The following is a 20439-nucleotide window of genomic DNA, read 5'->3' as shown; positions in this document are numbered from 1 at the left end:
GGCAGAGCAGGCCTTCCGGCTCTGGCACCTGGCATAGCTGGTCTGGTCTGAGTTCTGCCGACCGGCTGCCTGGGCACTGGAACATATAGTAGAGGTAAATTAGCTCAGATTAGTCAACTCAAGTAGTACTCTTTTGGGACTGTTGAATGCACTTTATTATATTACCTTCGTCACTGGAGTCATAGCGTGTGTTGCGCTGTCTCTTCCTTGTGTCTTGGGAGTTAATCCATTGATGACTGCTGCTCAAACACCTTCGCCAAGGCACTGGCTACTTCATAATGCTCTGTGTGTTCCTCAGCAGAGACAGAGGTTGTCATGGCTCTTCTTGATGTGCTTGTGGAGGTAGATCTGGGAGGTATAGGAGAATGGGCACTCAGAGCAGGAGAACACCCAAGTCTTGCACAACTCTAACATCACAGCTAGGAGAGCGAATGAGAGAGACCATTAAAAAGGATTATCTCACCTGTAGTACAAGTTCAAATATAGAGTCAATCAACTTTTATTATGCAGACTCATGGTCCATTACAAAACACATACAACAAAAATTAAAAAAGGCAACAATACCAGTGTTTCCACATAGGTGACTGGTATCTCACAGCACTGAAACCAGGATTTGACAGCAGCACAATAATGGAATTCTGAGAACCATTCAGTCGGCATATAAATTTGTACATCAGATTCCTCAACAGGGCATGAAACGTATTGACACCTGCACTACAAAACAGTTCACTTGCACTGCACCACCTTGGCTTTTTAAGCAATATACGCATGCAGTCATTATAGGCAACCTCAAGCTTATGGATGCTAGCCTTTTTAAACTTTATCCACAAGGGAGCAGTGTAGAGAGGAGTACAGTACTCTCTAAACAGGCTTATCTTGACATTGTCTGATCACCAGTGGAATTTGTGATTATACGTCATTGTAAATGAGAGCTTACTCTCAATTGATTCACGAGGTTAAATAAAGATTGAATGAATATGTAGCTAGTGGGGGGTTACAACCACACAACTGTGGAGAGAGAATGAGACACTTGGTTCCCTCCTCTACTGGTGTTCATGGCCATGGCCACACACCTGGAATACTCCAACCCTGATTTAAAGGCATAAAAGTGGGGAACACATTCTTGAGACGGTTCCTAAAACTGGAGGGAAAAAAAACGGGAAAATTATCTTCCCTCTCCTCATCACTCACTTCTGCATGGGGCTGAGCTCTACCCTGTCAGCAGTGGCAATACATGGGATAGCGGCTCAGCACACAGGAGAACTGCACAGAGAGGAAGGAGGAGAGAGAAAACCAACAACAAAAAAGGCAAGAAGGGTTAATAACTGAGCGAATCTTGCAAGTTTGCACTACAGGGAAGCAATTGCTCAATTTCCCTGATATTGTGGCGTCACTGGCGTCAGTGATGCGTCTTATGAATCTCACATGTCTACCGCTAACATTAACTCAATATCAATATCCCCATTTGTTTATCCCGTCTATGGAAACGTATGTGCATTTGTACTTACGTGTGCCTGCCTTTATTGATGATCAGGTGTTTCTCCACCTAAGGGCTGGCCAGACAGAACCATCAGAGACCATTGGGCTGAGCTGAGGAGAGAGCGACATGTTAGAGTGTATGTGTGCATATGTATATGGTGCTCTTCTGTTAATACTCATGAGGGCATTCAACTGAACAAGACTCACAGAGCCTGTGGTGCTGTCCCAGGACTGCCCCTGGCCACGCCTGTCCCCGTCTTAGCGCCTCTTCCTGTCCCGCTCACCTGCTTCTTGCTCAGTTCAAACAAGAACTGGGAGGTTGGCAACTGAGAGCATGGGAGGGGAGAGAGGGAGAGAGAGAGAGAGAGAGTGGGTGGGTGACCCTCTCGTAGGCTGACATGCACACTCCACAGGACCACGTGATTTCTGACACGTTTAGAGGAACAGGGCAACATGTCTACCACCCTTCACACTCAGTAATTAAATAGATTTTACAAGACACTATATTAGTAGTCCACATCATGAGTACCTATTATGCAAAATTTGGATTTGTATGTGAGTGAAAACGTAGTACACAATTCTTTACCCGTTTGACAGAATGAGCAACCATTTCAACAGTTAAGAGTAACATGAAATCCACCAAGATGGCTGCTGTAACCAAATGAGCCAAGATGGCTGCTATAACAAATCCTGCTAGCTAGCCTAGCTCCGTTGTTGGGGCTTCTAGTATTCTGTTAACGTTAACTTCGGAAAAATGAATGCCTAAAAACAAACACATACTAACGGTGTCGTGGGTTAATGCGAAATCAATGAGTAAGCTAATTATCGCATTTTATTCCAAGCGATGAAACAGTACGAACGTGCAGGAGCTCGCGCGAGCCTGCTAGACTTGAGAAGACTCCACCATTGCCCGTAATTAGGAAACAATGGCCCACAACAACACTTCATAAAAGTTATAGTGTACACAACTGAAATATTCTCAAGTTGCCAAGCCAACATTATAATTTAAGCTACAATTACACAAAAGCTAAAGTTATAACAATAATTGCTAGAGTAATTTTACGTAGGCTACTTAGCTAGCCATGATGTACAGAAAAAGGCTAATCACGTTAGCTGGCTAGCTAGTTAGCTAACATTGGAAAGAGAGCATCTGCATATAGATAATCATTACAAAAGGGTAGCTTGCACATAACGTTGGTGTTTTATCTGGGACGATACCAAAATACATAGTATGTATGTATACATTGAAATTGAGATACTTACAGGATCTGTGTTGTCGCGGGGACAAAGACAGCGTGTTGGTCTTTCTCAATCGTTTCTGTTTCAAACGGGGCGGAAGTTTAACCCGTCGTCGTCTTCTTCTTCTTCGCTGGGTTCAGTGGCGGATCGCAAACAACTTTAATGTGCATACAGCCACCTACTGGCACAGAGTGTGTAACTTGTTTGTCTAGTTCTTCAATTGTGTCACCTAAGAAAGTAGCCCAATGCCTTGCATTCTACGTTCACTGCTCAGCGTTCATTGCTCACATTTAGGTTGCAAAATTAGGACTTTATTCATAGGCATATTTTTTATCATTATTTTTATTAGGCCTGGACTGCAAATCTTTAGTGTTAATATTAACTGTAAATGAGAAATTACACACAAAACAGACATGCAGGATTTCTCCTCATTATTACAATTCTGTAACTGTATGACTTAAAAATTTATTTTAAAACCTAAGTAATTTACAAATGTTCTGACCCACTGTGACACATTTCCAATGAAGTCAGATTGGGACTGTGATGTAACCACATTGTCACGTTATTTAATGCCATCGTAGTTACGGACTTAAGCAGCAGTGGCGGCTACGTTCCCTTACAGTGTCCTTGAGGACGGCTATTTTGGTTATTTTGCGACTGAAAAGGCAAGTGTCAGCTAGGTCCGCTGCTGGTACCGTCGCAAAGTTACCACAATTACACCAATGTGTCCCGTCAGTTTTACGTACTGTGTTAGTAGGGCAGTCTATAAGTAGCCTGTCACCCTCCTCACAAGAGGCTTACGGCCATACCACGCTCGTGAACGTCCGAGCTCGGAAGCTAAGCAGCGTCTGGCCTGGTTAGTACTTAGATGGGAAACCGCCTGGGAATACCAGGTGCTGTAAGCCTTTTACCATTGCCCGACGCTCACTGCTGAGAGCATAATATCAGAGCAAGTTAAATTGTCAGGACACAAAATCATTCAGTCTATAAGTAGCCTGTCACCCTCCTCACAATTGGCTTATGGCCATACCACGCTGGTGAACGCCCGAGCTCGGAAGCTAAGCAGCGTCGGGCCTGGTTAGTACTTGGATGGGAGACCGCCTGGGAATACCAGGTGCTGTAAGCCTTTTACCATTGCCCGACGCATAATATCAGAGCAAGTTAAATTGTCAGAAAACAAAATCATTCAGTCTATAAGTAGCCTGTCACCCTCCTCACAAGTGGTTTACGGCCATACCACGCTGGTGAACGTCCGATCTCGGAGCGTCGGGCCTGGTTAGTACTTGGATGGGAGACCGCCTGGGAATACCAGGTGCTGTAAGCCTTTTACCATTGCCCGACGCTCACTGCAGAGAGCATAATATCAGAGCAAGTTAAATTGTCAGAACACAAAGTCATTCAGTCTATAAGTAGCCTGTCACCCTCCTCACAAGTGGCTTACGGCCATACCACGCTGGTGAACGTCCGATCTCGGAAGCTAAGCAGCGTCGGGCCTGGTTAGTACTTGGATGGGAGACCGCCTGGGAATACCAGGTGCTGTAAGCCTTTTACCATTGCCCGACGCTCACTGCAGAGAGCATAATATCGGAGCAAGTTAAATTGTCAGAATGTCAAACGGAAGAGCGTACTCTGCTCAACCCAATAACTGGCAGACACAGGTTTTAGTTCAGACCCCTGACACACGACAGACAACAATGGATTTATCTTAAAGTCTTTATTGGGTAAATTATTACGTACACTAAAAACAATTCATAGGGGATGCTAGGCGGGCACAGGACTGACTGAAACCTAGGGGGTTGGCGTTAACGTATCAGGGCGCTCTACCAGGGCAGGTCACTACCAGTATTTGGTCCTACTTAGGATGCACCATGTGGGCTTACTCTAAATCACACCACTGCACTCGGAGGAGTAGGCTACACTGCACACTAAAGCCACTCAGACACACTGTGAGGCCTACCCTATTCTGCACTGCACACAAAAGCACTGTCACTGCACTCTATGGGGGGGGTAGGCTATGTACTACACACTGGGTGAAACTGCACACTGTCGGCACTGCACACTAGGCTCCCACACTCCACAAACCCAGTAGCCTGTAACACTGGCAGCAACTGATGGCCAGCCCAGCTCCAGGCCCCCCTGCGCTAACAGCCTTCCCCTCTTGCAATCTGTCCCCACCCCCAAAGGATCCAATAAATAAACAGGCTGCAGATTTAAAAGACTATGCACTAGACTACTGTACTAAAAGGCAAGACTAATAACTATAACTAAATAGATTTAACCTCACGACCCAGCCCCTCTGAAGAAGACCCAGCCGGCGGGGCTGGGTAAAAAAAGAAGAGTTCGGTGTTGCCGTGGCCGTCGAGACGAGGGCTCTGTCCAGGATCCGTTTGGCTATAGTCCCAATCCGGCATGAAATAGTTGGGCTGCTGCTCTTCAATCCGCGCCCCTGGTAACGTTCCGGGTGTAGACCTGGGCAGCGCGGCACTCGTGACGGTATAGAGCGGAGAGAGAGAGGAGGCAATTAGTCGGACGTCAATCGCTAACACTCATGCACGCTATCATCAGCGGGGGAAGGCTTACATTCCTTGAATTAGGATTTAGCGGGCGTTGTATGAATATGGTGTTTGATTCCTTGTGGTCGTCAATCGAGCGTCGGCGTCTTCCTTCTCCAGGTCCGAGCTTCTCCTGTCCGTGTTGCGGAAGTTTCATTTTATTCCAAACCCTCCCCCTGTTCAATTACGTAGACCCCTCCCCAAAGGTAAACAGCAACCGCAGTAACCTGACTGTCCTGCAGGCAACACTCCGCCTGCTAAGTGTTCTTGTCACCCGTGACATACCCCCCTACTAAATCGATGGTCGTCCCGACCATCTACATTTGTCTAAAGCGGAGAGGAGGCTTGCCAAGGTTTCTGCGCAGCGAGCGCCTAACAGGAGGGGGCTGTTCTTGCGGGACCTGCCCTTCTACCGCGGTCTCTACTGGTCCCAGTACTCCTGTTTCAGCTACCTCTGTCCCCTCTACAACCTCGGCTAGTGCTGGTCTAGAAGGGGTGGGGACGTCATTGTGTACGGGCAGACGTTCTGGGGCCTTGCTAAAACCTATGGTGTCTAAACCTGTGTAGGTGACAGAAGGGGGCTCTACCAGGGGTGCAGGGCACAACAGGGCAGGTACAACGGCCACATCTCTACTAGCCAGCAGGGTAGAGGGAGGGGGCGGAAACAAGAAGCTCAAAGTCTCTGGGCCAGGTGGGCCATTGGGGATAGAGCTGGGGGGCTCTGGGTCGGCCGGCGACCCAGGCTGGGGCTCCATAGCAGCTGGACAGGAGCGGAGGTTATTCCGGTGTATGGTGCGCGACGGTCCTTCTCTCCCCTCTGGACGAACAGTAAAAACTGGCTGGTCTGCCCGGGGTTGGCCTACCACAATAAATGGCTTTGGTACCCACCGAGGGGCCAGCTTGCCCTGCCCCCGCCTCCTGAAGTTTCTGATCAGTACCCTCTCGCCTGGCAAGAGGGGTAGAGCTCGAGCGCCCTTGTTATAACGGCCTTGATCCCAGGACTGACGGCGAGCTGTGTGGTCACGCACCCGGGCATAGGCAGCCTTGAGGGTCTGGTGATGAGCTTGGACCCAACCCTCTAGGGTGTCCCTTTGCTGCGGCGGGGACACTTCATGCAGCCAGTCAACAGGAAGCCGGGCGTGCCGCCCAAACAGGACGAAATGGGGGGTCATTCCTGTGCTGCTGTGGATCGAGTTGTTATAAGCCTGTACGAGGAAAGGGAGTCTGGTATGCCACATTGGCTGCAATTCTACGTCGAGTGTCCCCAGCAGTGCCAGCAATGACTGGTTGAACCGTTCACAGGCTCCGTTTCCCTGGGGGTGATAGGGGGTCGTCCGGCTCTTGACACAGCCATAGAGGTCACATAGCTGTCGCATTAGAGTGGATTCAAATGCCGCTCCCTGGTCGGTCAAAAAACGCTCAGGACATCCGAATGGCTGGATGAGAGCGGACCAAAGAGCCTTGACAGTGGTCGCCGCCGTCTGGTCCTTGGTGGGCACCGCAACTGCATAACGTGAGAAAAGATCAGTTATCACAAGAATATGGGGATACGTATCGTTTGGCCGGCCTAGGGACAAGTAATCTAGCCCTACAATTTCAAAAGGGTAACTGCTCTGGATAGACTGGAGTGGGGCGCGGATTTCAGGCCCTCTCTTGCTTACCACACAGGTGGGACATTCCAGAGACCAAACCTGCACATCCTTCCCCATGCCTGGCCAGAAGAAGCGGCGGCGCAAGAGGGACAGCACCTTCTCAGCGCTAGTGTGACCTGCTGCTCCATGGTAGTCTTCCCATACTTGATGGGTATACTCGGCCGGGACGATCAGCTGGGGGGCTAGGGTGCGCGTATCTGGCTCCTCCACTCGACGCACCAGGAGGCCTTCCTGGAGACTCAGGCGATCCCACTCCCTCAGCAAGCAACGAAGCTCAAAGGTTAGGGCCCGCCGGTCCCTCTTTGAAGGGGGGTCTCCTGCCTCAACCCAGCGGGTAAGTTGCTGCAGGCTGGGGTCCCGTCGCTGCCGTTCCTTCCACGTTCCTCTCTCTGGTGCACTGGGGGGCTCGCCGTCCGTTCTCGCCATTCCCTCAGCCTGCTCCGCCTGGATAGCTGCACAGCCACCCTCTGGCAGTCTGGACAGCAAGTCGGCATTGCGGTTGGCAGTGCCTGGTCGATACTTGATCTCGAAGGTGTAGTTGGCCAGTTGCGCTGCCCACCGCTGCTCTATTGCCCCGAGGCGAGCGGTGTCCAGATGGACCAGGGGGTTATTATCTGTGAAGACCGTGAATGAGGCCCCCCACAAGTAGTCCTTAAACTTCTCTGTCACTGCCCACTTAAGGGCCAGGAATTCAAGCTTAAAGGAACTATAATTCTGATCGTTTCGCTCCGCAGGCAGTAGGCGGCGGCTTGCGTAGGCAATGACTCTTTCCTTTCCGTCTTGTTCTTGGGACAATACTGCCCCCAATCCCTCCAGGCTGGCGTCGGTGTATAACTTAAAGGGCAGGGTGAAGTCTGCAAAGGCCAGTACTGGGGCAGAGAGCAGGGCTTGCTTCAGCTCATCAAAAGCTGCCTGACAGCCCGTCGTCCAGTCCACAGGGGTGGAGCCGCGCTTGGTTGTCCCTGGCAGCAGATTGATCAGGGGGGCAGCTACCTTGGAAAACGCCGAGATGAAACGGCGGTAGTAGCCGACAAAGCCTAGGAAAGAGCGCACTTGCTTCACCGTCTGGGGGGCCGGCCACTCCTGGACTGCAGAGGTCTTTCCTGGGTCTGTGGAAACACCCTCACTGCTGACCACGTGTCCCAAGTATGTCACACTTTGTTGGAAAAGGTGGCACTTCTTGGGCTGGAGCTTCAAGCCGTGTTCACGGAGGCGCTGAAACACCATCCCCAGGTGTTGCAGATGGCTCTGGAAATCTGTGGAGTACACAATGACATCATCTAAATAGATCAGCAGGTGGTCATGTACTTGACCACCCAGACAGCGCTGCATCAGTCTCTGGAAAGTGGCTGGCGCATTACATAAGCCAAAAGGCATCCGTGAGAATTGGTACAGTCCTACTGGTGTGGTGAACGCGGTCTTCTCCTGGTCTGCCGGCGCCACCTCCACTTGCCAATAGCCACTTGCCATGTCCAGCGTAGAATACCATTTTGCCTGCTTAAGCCCAGTCAGGGCCTCCTCTATTCTGGGTAGGGGGAAGGCATCCTTATGGGTGACGGCGTTTAGCTTCCTATAGTCTACGCAGAACCTCCATGAACCATCCTTCTTACGGACTAACACAACTGGTGCTGCCCATGGGCTGGAGCTCTCTGCAATGACCCCGCTGTCTAACATGCCCTGGAGCAAGTCACGCAGCTCAGCGTATAAACTAGGGGGGACTGGCCTGTACCTCTCTCGGATCGGGGGTGCGTTACCAGTGGGGATTTGGTGGTAGACTGCTCCCGTGCAGCCAAAATCCTCGTCGTGTGCTGCAAACACATCCTTCCAATCCTGCAGTAGGTGGGTCAGCTGCTGCTGCTGTTCACTGGTCAGCCCGTCCCCTTCCAACTCCAGGACTGGATGGTCACCAGCCGACGGGTCATGGTGTACAGACTGGACCGCGACCTCAATGACTTGGGGGTCTATGTTGCTCAGCACATACTGGCTCCGGCCACGGACACACTGGGGGTCGACTTGGGACACGCAGGCCAGCGCCTGTCGCTGGGGGAGTAACACAGGGGAGGGGTTAGGGTTGCAAACACGCACCGGCACTTTATCTCCCTGAGCCCGACACAAGGTCCTTGCCACCCTCCAGCCCCGCCCGCCGTCCCAATCTTCACCAAGATCCTCGACCACCAGCAGGTGTCCTTCTCCAGCTAGGGCCGGAGGTAGGTTCGCCCAGATCATCATCTCTGCCTCGGCCGGCACCCAGACAGGAGCCTGTCGTCGCAGTTTAGCCACTCCTTGGACTTCCAGGTCCCTTGAACGTGATGCCTGTACTCGCCGGCAAGTGGCAAAAGCCTTGTTCCAGGCCTTCCCTGCTGCTGAAGAGACTAGGGACTGGAAAGCCTGCTCCCCGGGGTGCCCCCTCTGGAAAAGACTCTCCCAACATTCTGAAATTACGTTCATCCCCAATAGCCCATGGTCTGCACTCATACAGTGGTCCTGAACAACAACCACCCCCTTCTCCTGGACCTCCACACCCCCAATGTTAAAGTTCATTTTGGCGTAGCCTACATACGGGATTTGGAGCCCATTTGCAGCCTTAAGGGTAAGCCATGGGATATCCTGTTGTAACATTTCATTCCCAAAGAAGCGCTGATATAATGACTGACTAATTATGGTTACCTGAGAACCGGTGTCCAGGACAAAAGGGATCTGTTGGCCGTTCACGGTGACCTCTACCTTCGGGCATCTTCCGATTACGGAGGACTGCTCCCCGCTGGCCGGGAGAGCCCCAGCCCCCTCCACTTGCCCTACAGTGGCCGGGGCGGCTGGAAACCCTGTGCTGGGGCGTTCCTGTGAGGACAAAAACGTTGAACATGGCCCCCTTCTCCACAGTCGTTGCAGATCGGGCGACCCTGGTCGTCCCATCGATAGAGTCTAGGGTCACGTCCCACTGGCCGCCTCGGTCGTTGGCCTCCATAGGGGGGTGGGGGACGCTCCTGCTGGGCAAAAAATGTTCCTCTGAGCTCCTCCACAAGGGTCTTGCTCAGGAGGGTTACCTGAGCCTGTACTTCCTGCTTAAGCTCTGCCCTCAGGCTGTCCTTCAGCTGCTGCAGTTCGGCGTGGACTGATGAAGTGGTCGGCTGTTGGGGTGAGGCTGCACGTGCCTGACAAGCCAGCACGGCTCGGCTACCGAACTCCTTCTCCAGTGCCAGGGCCTCCTTGCAGGCCGCCTCGAAAGACAGTGCTGGTTCGGCCCGTCGTAGTTGTCGTTGCAGCTCCTCCTTGATTGACCCCTCCGCCAGCCCCCGTGCAAACTGTGGACAAAGTATAGCACCCTCCCTACCGACATTGCCTGGGTCGCTTTTCTTCCATCGGGCAAAGGCTTCTCTCAGGCGGAGGATGAAATCCTCTACTCTCTCCGCCGCCATCTGCTTACAGTCAAAGAACTCAGCCCGGAGGCAGTCTGTACTACGGTGGTCGCCGTATTTCTCCGCCAAGGCGTCCAGAAGCAGTGCATCGGTTTCTTTCTGGTTATCAGGTAGTAACATGGCCACTCTGTGGGCCTTGCCCTCCAGGGCATTCAGTATCAAGTCTATTTTCTGTTGGGCATTTAGGCCTTGAGCCCGTACACATGCTTCGACCTGTATCCTCCATTTAACAAACTTGGCTGTACCTTCCTCTCCACTAAACTTCGGGACCCATGGGGAAGCCATAAACCAGGGTAACATAGCTGCACTCACTATTTGGGGGTTAGCTAAAGGTTCCTCCTCACCCATATTGTCTGTGTGTCAGTGGATCCTGCCGAACAAACGCCAGATAAAACTCAGTGTCAAACGGAAGAGCGTACTCTGCTCAACCCAATTACTGGCAGACACAGGTTTTAGTTCAGACCCCTGACACACGACAGACAACAATGGATTTATCTTAAAGTCTTTATTGGGTAAATTATTACGTACACTAAAAACAATTCATAGGGGATGCTAGGCGGGCACAGGACTGACTGAAACCTAGGGGGTTGGCGTTAACGTATCAGGGCGCTCTACCAGGGCAGGTCACTACCAGTATTTGGTCCTACTTAGGATGCACCATGTGGGCTTACTCTAAATCACACCACTGCACTCGGAGGAGTAGGCTACACTGCACACTAAAGCCACTCAGACACACTGTGAGGCCTACCCTATTCTGCACTGCACACAAAAGCACTGTCACTGCACTCTATGGGGGGGGTAGGCTATGTACTACACACTGGGTGAAACTGCACACTGTCGGCACTGCACACTAGGCTCCCACACTCCACAAACCCAGTAGCCCGTAACACTGGCAGCAACTGATGGCCAGCCCAGCTCCAGGCCCCCCTGCGCTAACAGCCTTCCCCTCTTGCAATCTGTCCCCACCCCCAAAGGATCCAATAAATAAACAGGCTGCAGATTTAAAAGACTATGCACTAGACTACTGTACTAAAAGGCAAGACTAATAACTATAACTAAATAGATTTAACCTCACGACCCAGCCCCTCTGAAGAAGACCCAGCCGGCGGGGCTGGGTAAAAAAAGAAGAGTTCGGTGTTGCCGTGGCCGTCGAGACGAGGGCTCTGTCCAGGATCCGTTTGGCTATAGTCCCAATCCGGCATGAAATAGTTGGGCTGCTGTTCTTCAATCCGCGCCCCTGGTAACGTTCCGGGTGTAGACCTGGGCAGCGCGGCACTCGTGACGGTATAGAGCGGAGAGAGAGAGGAGGCAATTAGTCGGACGTCAATCGCTAACACTCATGCACGCTATCATCAGCGGGGGAAGGCTTACATTCCTTGAATTAGGATTTAGCGGGCGTTGTATGAATATGGTGTTTGATTCCTTGTGGTCGTCAATCGAGCGTCGGCGTCTTCCTTCTCCAGGTCCGAGCTTCTCCTGTCCGTGTTGCGGAAGTTTCATTTTATTCCAAACCCTCCCCCTGTTCAATTACGTAGACCCCTCCCCAAAGGTAAACAGCAACCGCAGTAACCTGACTGTCCTGCAGGCAACACTCCGCCTGCTAAGTGTTCTTGTCACCCGTGACAAGAACACAAAATCATTCAGTCTATAAGTAGCCTGTCACCCTCCTCACAAGTGGCTTACGGCCATACCACGCTGGTGAACGTCCGATCTCGGAAGCTAAGCAGCGTCGGGCCTGGTTAGTACTTGGATGGGAGACCGCCTGGGAATACCAGGTGCTGTAAGCCTTTTACCGACGCTCACGGGAGAGAGCATAACATCAGACCAAGTTAAATTGTCAGAACACAAAATCATTCAGTCTATACCCTACTAACACACGCAGGTTGCGCAAACGTTCGACATACGGCCGCTATAGGTGACGATTCGTGTGCGCCGCGTGCGGAAATTACGCGGCCATTTACGGAAACGCGAGATCTGCCGTTTAGTAGACGCTACGTAAGAACGACACGTCATTCCGAAGTTGCGGCCGCGTGCAAAGAACGCACGTGATCACGTGGGCAGGAACCTCCATTATAAACTCACTTGGCTGACACTAGATTAACAGGTATTTATATGACTTGGTCTGCACGTCTTTTTCGCACGGTGCAAATACGGTGCGGCCGCGTGCAAAAAACGTGGGCAGGAACTTCCGTAATAAACTCACTTGGCTGACACTAGATTTACAGGTATTTATATGACTTGGTCTGCACGTCTTTTTCGCACGGTGCAAATATGGTCACTTACTTACTAAACCCTGACCACTGGCTATATTTAGCATTTGCAGTACAAAAACGAATTAATGCTATATGGGGATATAGCAGCAAGCATTATGATACAAACCAATATAAGACTGAACAGTTTAGAACATTTTATTACACAAAGTACATTACAAATTAAAAGTATACATATTTACAAGGATGAGGTTTACGGTCTGTCACATTACGCATAGCCAGAAAAGCAAAAAAAAGCATGTACAAGCTCTGGCTAGCAACCCATTATCTGACAATTGCAAAAGTTCTAAAAACAAAAATGAAACAGTGCGCATTCTGTGGCAGGCAGACCGGGAACAGACCGTTGTATCCCACAAAAAAAAGGTTAAAATTTACAAAAACTATTTACAAAAAAGGCATCCATCCTGGCAGGCTGGAAAGGCAGGTTTAGGGAGACGGGCTGGGGGTCACCCACATCTGAATCGAGGGTCTGGGCAGAAGAGGTCATCCTCATCTGAATACTCCACTGTGGTCAGGGCTGGAGCTGCGGTCAGGGGCTGGGCTGGGGAGGTCAGCTGGGCTGGAGCAGATGCCTAAGGACATAATGAAATGGCTGTAAAAGCAAGTCGCATACGTTCATTGGAAGCGTGCCATGTCACTGGATACGAGAAAATTAACTGCCTGACATCACATACCTTTTTGCATCGAGCAGGGGCATGTTTCAGCATCTCCTGCAGCTGGGCAGACACCTCCGTCACAGTGGTGCTTGGCTTACAGGCCATAACTGCACCTTTTAACCAAAAAGGGAATGGTTTCAATGCACATGGCATGAAGCAAAGACAATGTATTATTTTGCGAAAATATGAACAATCCCTTACGTAATATGACATTGTAGAGGGTCATATTCTTCAGAGGCTTCTTCCCCCTCTTCCCATGGACGCTGTAGACACACCACACTCTGTGTATGGCAATGGCTGACAGCACCCGCCGGACCACATCTGGCAGATCTTTGCCGCCAATGGAACTCAGATATCGTGTCTGCAAAACATAAAGACAATCATTTACTTTTACATTTCCTTAACACTTCTCTGCAAAAATAAGGAACAAAGTTCTGCCTTGAAGTTACTCACCATCTTCCTTTGATGATCCTTGTCCTTCAGCTGCTCCTCCAAGACCAGCAGCTCCTCCTCCGTTTTAGCAGGGTGCAGGTCATCCAGTACTGCTCCCCGATAGCTGTCTGCAGACTCGCCGGACAGTCTCTGCTCCAGCCTCATCATTGTCTGTGCCATCTCCCTCAGACTCTGCATGACGCTGGAGAACTGCTGACACATCATCCTCTGGAAGTCTGGATATTAAACACAGATGTGGCTATAAGTAATTGTACGGTCCCATAATGGATATTCAGCTCAAAGTATATCCCTACATGCAGCATGAAGTAGTTCATAAAATTCAGCATACCAGCATCTGCAGAGCTTGATGGCAACACTGCTGGAGCTGTTGGTCTCACAGGCGATGGCATCAGAGAACTACCTGAAAACCAGAGGATAAAGGGATGAGCAGGAAACTATGGTGCTGGCGGCGTAGTGATTCTGGCATAAGGGGAAGAATCAACTCGACATGAGAAATGTCAGACCCTGACCTGGTCTGGCCGGGGTGCTAATCGCTGATGCATGCTGCTCGTGCCTGGACGTCTGAAGGGCTGAAGGGCCTGGGCTCACAGCGCCTTGGCTCAAAGGACCCGGGCGATGAACATCTACTGCCGAGTAGTGAGATGTGAGATGAGCGAATTAGTGAACTGAGTACATGAGTCTTCAGACAGTCCTGAGTTAACTGTAAGTGTGCAAATATGCATAGACATTTCACCAACACAAACATGCATGGATACCTGCATTGATAACTGGCAGAGCAGGCCTTCCGGCTCTGGCACCTGGCATAGCTGGTCTGGTCTGAGTTCTGCCGACCGGCTGCCTGGGCACTGGAACATATAGTAGAGGTAAATTAGCTCAGATTAGTCAACTCAAGTAGTACTCTTTTGGGACTGTTGAATGCACTTTATTATATTACCTTCGTCACTGGAGTCATAGCGTGTGTTGCGCTGTCTCTTCCTTGTGTCTTGGGAGTTAATCCATTGATGACTGCTGCTCAAACACCTTCGCCAAGGCACTGGCTACTTCATAATGCTCTGTGTGTTCCTCAGCAGAGACAGAGGTTGTCATGGCTCCTCTTGATGTGCTTGTGGAGGTAGATCTGGGAGGTATAGGAGAATGGGCACTCAGAGCAGGAGAACACCCAAGTCTTGCACAGCAATGAGAGAGACCATTAAAAAGGATTATCTCACCTGTAGTACAAGTTCAAATATAGAGTGATTATACGTCATTGTAAATGAGAGCTTACTCTCAATTGATTCACGAGGTTAAATAAAGATTGAATGAATATGTAGCTAGTGGGGGGTTACAACCACACAACTGTGGAGAGAGAATGAGACACTTGGTTCCCTCCTCTACTGGTGTTCATGGCCATGGCCACACACCTGGAATACTCCAACCCTGATTTAAAGGCATAAAAGTGGGGAACACATTCTTGAGACGGTTCCTAAAACTGGAGGGAAAAAAAACGGGAAAATGATCTTACCTCTCTTCATCACTCACTTCTGCATGGGGCTGAGCTCTACCCTGTCAGCAGTGGCAATACATGGTAGCGGCTCAGCACACAGGAGAACTGCACAGAGAGGAAGGAGGAGAGAGAAAACCAACAACAAAAAAGGCAAGAAGGGTTAATAACTGAGCGAATCTTGCAAGTTTGCACTACAGGGAAGCAATTGCTCAATTTCCCTGATATTGTGGCGTCACTGGCGTCAGTGATGCGTCTTATGAATCTCACATGTCTACCGCTAACTCAATATCAATATTCCCATTTGTTTATCCCGTCTATGGAAACGTATGTGCATTTGTACTTACGTGTGCCTGCCTATATTGATGATCAGGTGTTTCTCCACCTAAGGGCTGGCCAGACAGAACCATCAGAGACCATTGGGCTGAGCTGAGGAGAGAGCGACATGTTAGAGTGTATGTGTGCATATGTATATGGTGCTCTTCTGTTAATACTCATGAGGGCATTCAACTGAACAAGACTCACAGAGCCTGTGGTGCTGTCCCAGGACTGCCCCTGGCCATGCCTGTCCCCGTCTTAGCGCCTCTTCCTGCCCCGCTCACCTGCTTCTTGCTCAGTTCAAACAAGAACTGGGAGGTTGGCAACTGAGAGCATGGGAGGGGAGAGAGGGAGAGAGAGAGAGAAAGTGGGTGGGTGACCCTCTCCTTGGCTGACATGCACACTCCACAGGACCACGTGCCAAAAGCCAAGATGGCTGCTATAACAAATCCTGCTAGCTAGCCTAGCTCCGTTGTTGGGACTTCTAGTATTCTGTTAACGTTAAAATCGGAAAAATGAATGCCTAAAAACAAACACATACTAACGGTGTCGTGGGTTAATGCGAAATCAATGAGTAAGCTAATTATCACATTTTATTCCAAGCGATGAAACAGTACGAACGTGCAGGAGCTCGCGCGAGCCTGTTATTAGGAAACAATGGCCCACAACAACACTTCATAAAAGTTATAGTGTACACAACTGAAATATTCTCACGTTGCCAAGCCAACATTATAATTTAAGCTACAATTACACAAAAGCGAACGTTTTAACAATAATTGCGAGAGTAATTTTACGTAGGCTACTTAGCTAGCCATGTACAGAAAAAGGCTAATCACGTTAGCTGGCTAGCTAGTTAGCTAACATTGGAAAGAGAGCATCTGCATAATAGATAATCATTACAAAAGGGTAGCTTGCACATAACGTTGGTGTTTTATCTGGGACGATACCAAAATACATAGTATGTATACATTGAAATTGAGATACTTACATGATCTGTGTTGTCGACACAACGACAGCATGTTGGTCTTTCTCAATCATTTCTGTCTCAAACGGAGCGGAAGTTTAGTTCTTCTTCTTCGCTGGGTTTAGTGGCGGATCGCAAACAACTTTAATGTGCATACCGCCACCTACTGGCACAGAGTGTGTAACTTGTTTGTCTAGTTCTTCAAATGTGTCACTAAGAAAGTAGCCCAATGCCTTGCATTCTACGTTCACTGCTCAGCGTTCATTGCTCACATTTAGGTTGCAAAATTAGGACTTTATTCATAGGCATATTTTTTATCATTATTTTTATTAGGCCTAGACTGCAAATCTTTAGTGTTAATATTAACTGTAAATGAGAAATTACACACAAAGCAGACATGCAGGATTTCTCCTCATTATTACAATTCTGTAACTGTATGACTTCAAAATTTATTTTAAAACCTAAGTAATTTACAAATGTTCTGACCCACTGTGACACATTTCCAATAAAGTCAGATTGGGACTGCGATGTAACCACATTGTCACGTTATTTAATTACATCGTAGTTACGGATTTAAGCAGCAGTGGCGGCTACGTTCCCTTACAGTGTACTTGAGGACGGCTATTTTGGTTATTTTGCGACTGAAAAGGCAAGTGTCAGCTCGGTGTCAGCTAGGTCCGCTGCTGGTGACGTCGCAAAATTACCACAATTACACCAATGTGTCCCGTCAGTTTTACGTACTGTGTTAGTAGGGTAAGTAGCCTGTCACCCTCCTCACAAGTGGCTTACGGCCATACCACGCTGGTGAACGCCCGCTCTCGTCCGATCTCGGAAGCTAAGCAGCGTCGGGCCTGGTTAGTACTTGGATGGGAGACCGCCTGGGAATACCAGGTGCTGTAAGCCTTTTACCATTGCCCGACGCTCACTGCAGAGAGCATAATATCGGAGCAAGTTAAATTGTCAGAACACAAAATCATTCAGTCTATAAGTAGCCTGTCACCCTCCTCACAAGTGGCTTACGGCCATACCATGCTGGTGAACGCCCGCTCTCGTCCGATCTCAGAAGCTAAGCAGCGTCGGGCCGGGTTAGTACTTGGATGGGAGACCGCCTGGGAATACCAGGTGCTGTAAGCCTTTTACCATTGCCCGACGCTCACTGCAGAGAGCATAATATCGGAGCAAGTTAAATTGTCAGAACACAATATCATTCAGTCTATAAGTAGCCTGTCACCCTCCTCACAAGTGGCTTACGGCCATACCACGCTGGTGAACGCCCGCTCTCGTCCGATCTCGGAAGCTACCCTACTAACACACGCAGGTTGCGCAAACGTTCTACATACGGCCGCTATAGGTGACGATTCATCTGCGCTGCGTGCTGAAATTACGCGGCCATTTACGGAAATGCGAGATCTGCCGTTTAGTAGACGCTACGTTAGAACGACACGTCATTCCGAAGTTGCGGCCGCGTGCAAAGAACGCACGTGATCACGTGGGCAGGAACCTCCGTTATGAACTCACTTGGCTGACACTAGATTTACAGGTATTTATATGACTTGGTCTGCACGTCTTTTTCGCACGGTGAAAATATGGTCACTTACTGACCACTGGCTATATTTAGCATTTGCAGTACCACTGGCTATATTTAGCATTTGCAGTACCACTGGCTATATTTAGCATTTACCAGTACAAAAACGAATTAATGCTATATGGGGATATAGCAGCAAGCATTATGATACAAACCAATATAAGACTGAACAGTTTAGAACATTTTATTACACAAAGTACATTACAAATTAAAAGTATACATATTTACAAGGATGAGGTTTACGGTCTGTCACATTACGCATAGCCAGAAAAGCAAAAAAAAGCATGTACAAGCTCTGGCTAGCAACCCATTATCTGACAATTGCAAAAGTTCTAAAAACAAAAATGAAACAGTGCACATTCTGTGGCAGGCAGACCGGGAACAGACCGTTGTATCCCACAAAAAAAAGGTTAAAATTTACAAAAACTATTTACAAAAAAGGCATCCATCCTGGCAGGCTGGAAAGGCAGGTTTAGGGAGACGGGCTGGGGGTCACCCACATCTGAATCGAGGGTCTGGGCAGAAGAGGTCATCCTCATCTGAATACTCCACTGTGGTCAGGGCTGGAGCTGCGGTCAGGGGCTGGGCTGGTGAGGTCAGCTGGGCTGGAGCAGATGCCTAAGGACATAATGAAATGGCTGTAAAAGCAAGTCGCATACGTTCATTGGAAGCGTGCCATGTCACTGGATACGAGAAAATTAACTGCCTGACATCACATACCTTTTTGCATCGAGCAGGGGCATGTTTCAGCATCTCCTGCAGCTGGGCAGACACCTCCGTCGCAGTGGTGCTTGGCTTACAGGCCATAACTGCACCTTTTAACCAAAAAGGGAATGGTTTCAATGCACATGGCATGAAGCAAAGACAATGTATTATTTTGTGAAAATATGAACAATCCCTTACGTAATATGACATTGTAGAGGGTCATATTCTTCAGAGGCTTCTTCCCCCTCTTCCGATGGACGCTGTAGACACACCACACTCTGTGTATGGCAATGGCTGACAGCACCCGCCGGACCATATCTGGCAGATCTTTGCCGCCAATGGAACTCAGATATCGTGTCTGCAAAACATAAAGACAATCATTTACTTTTACATTTCCTTAACACTTCCCTGCAAACATAAGGAACAAAGTTCTGCCCTGAAGTTACTCACCATCTTCCTTTGATGATCCTTGTCCTTCAGCTGCTCCTCCAAGACCAGCAGCTCCTCCTCCGTTTTAGCAGGGTGCAGGTCATCCAGTACTGCTCCCCGATAGCTGTCTGCAGACTCGCCGGACAGTCTCTGCTCCAGTCTCTGCTCCAGCCTCATCATTGTCTGTGCCATCTCCCTCAGACTCTGCATGACGCTGGAGAACTGCTGACACATCATCCTCTGGAAGTCTGGATATTAAACACAGATGTGGCTATAAGTAATTGTACGGTCCCATAATGGATATTCAGCTCAAAGAATATCCCTACATGCAGCATGAAGTAGTTCACAAAATTCAGCATACCAGCATCTGCAGAGCTTGATGGCAACACTGCTGGAGCTGTTGGTCTCACAGGCGATGGCATCAGAGAACTACCTGAAAACCAGAGGATAAAGGGATGAGCAGGAAACTATGGTGCTGGCGGCGTAGTGATTCTGGCATAAGGGGAAGAATCAACTCGACATGAGACATGTCAGATCCTGACCTGGTCTGGCCGGGGTGCTAATCGCTGATGCATGCTGCTCGTGCCTGGACGTCTGAAGGGCTGAAGGGCCTGGGCTCACAGCGCCTTGGCTCAAAGGACCCGGGCGATGAACATCTACTGCCGAGTAGTGAGATGTGAGATGAGCGAATTAGTGAACTGAGTACATGAGTCTTCAGAAAGTCCTGAGTTAACTGTAAGTGTGCAAATATGCATAGACATTTCACCAACACAAACATGCATGGATACCTGCATTGATAACTGGCAGAGCAGGCCTTCCGGCTCTGGCACCTGGCATAGCTGGTCTGGTCTGAGTTCTGCCGACCGGCTGCCTGGGCACTGGAACATATAGTAGAGGTAAATTAGCTCAGATTAGTCAACTCAAGTAGTACTCTTTTGGGACTGTTGAATGCACTTTATTATATTACCTTCGTCACTGGAGTCATAGCGTGTGTTGCGCTGTCTCTTCCTTGTGTCTTGGGAGTTAATCCATTGATGACTGCTGCTCAAACACCTTCGCCAAGGCACTGGCTACTTCATAATGCTCTGTGTGTTCCTCAGCAGAGACAGAGGTTGTCATGGCTCCTCTTGATGTGCTTGTGGAGGTAGATCTGGGAGGTATAGGATAATGGGCACTCAGAGCAGGAGAACACCCAAGTCTTGCACAACTCTAACATCACAGCTAGGAGAGCGAATGAGAGA

Source organism: Borostomias antarcticus, assembly GCF_949987555.1.
Source record: "Borostomias antarcticus genome assembly, chromosome: 4".
Classification (NCBI taxonomy): Eukaryota; Metazoa; Chordata; class Actinopteri; order Stomiiformes; family Stomiidae; genus Borostomias; species Borostomias antarcticus.
This window is presented reverse-complemented; position numbering follows the sequence as displayed.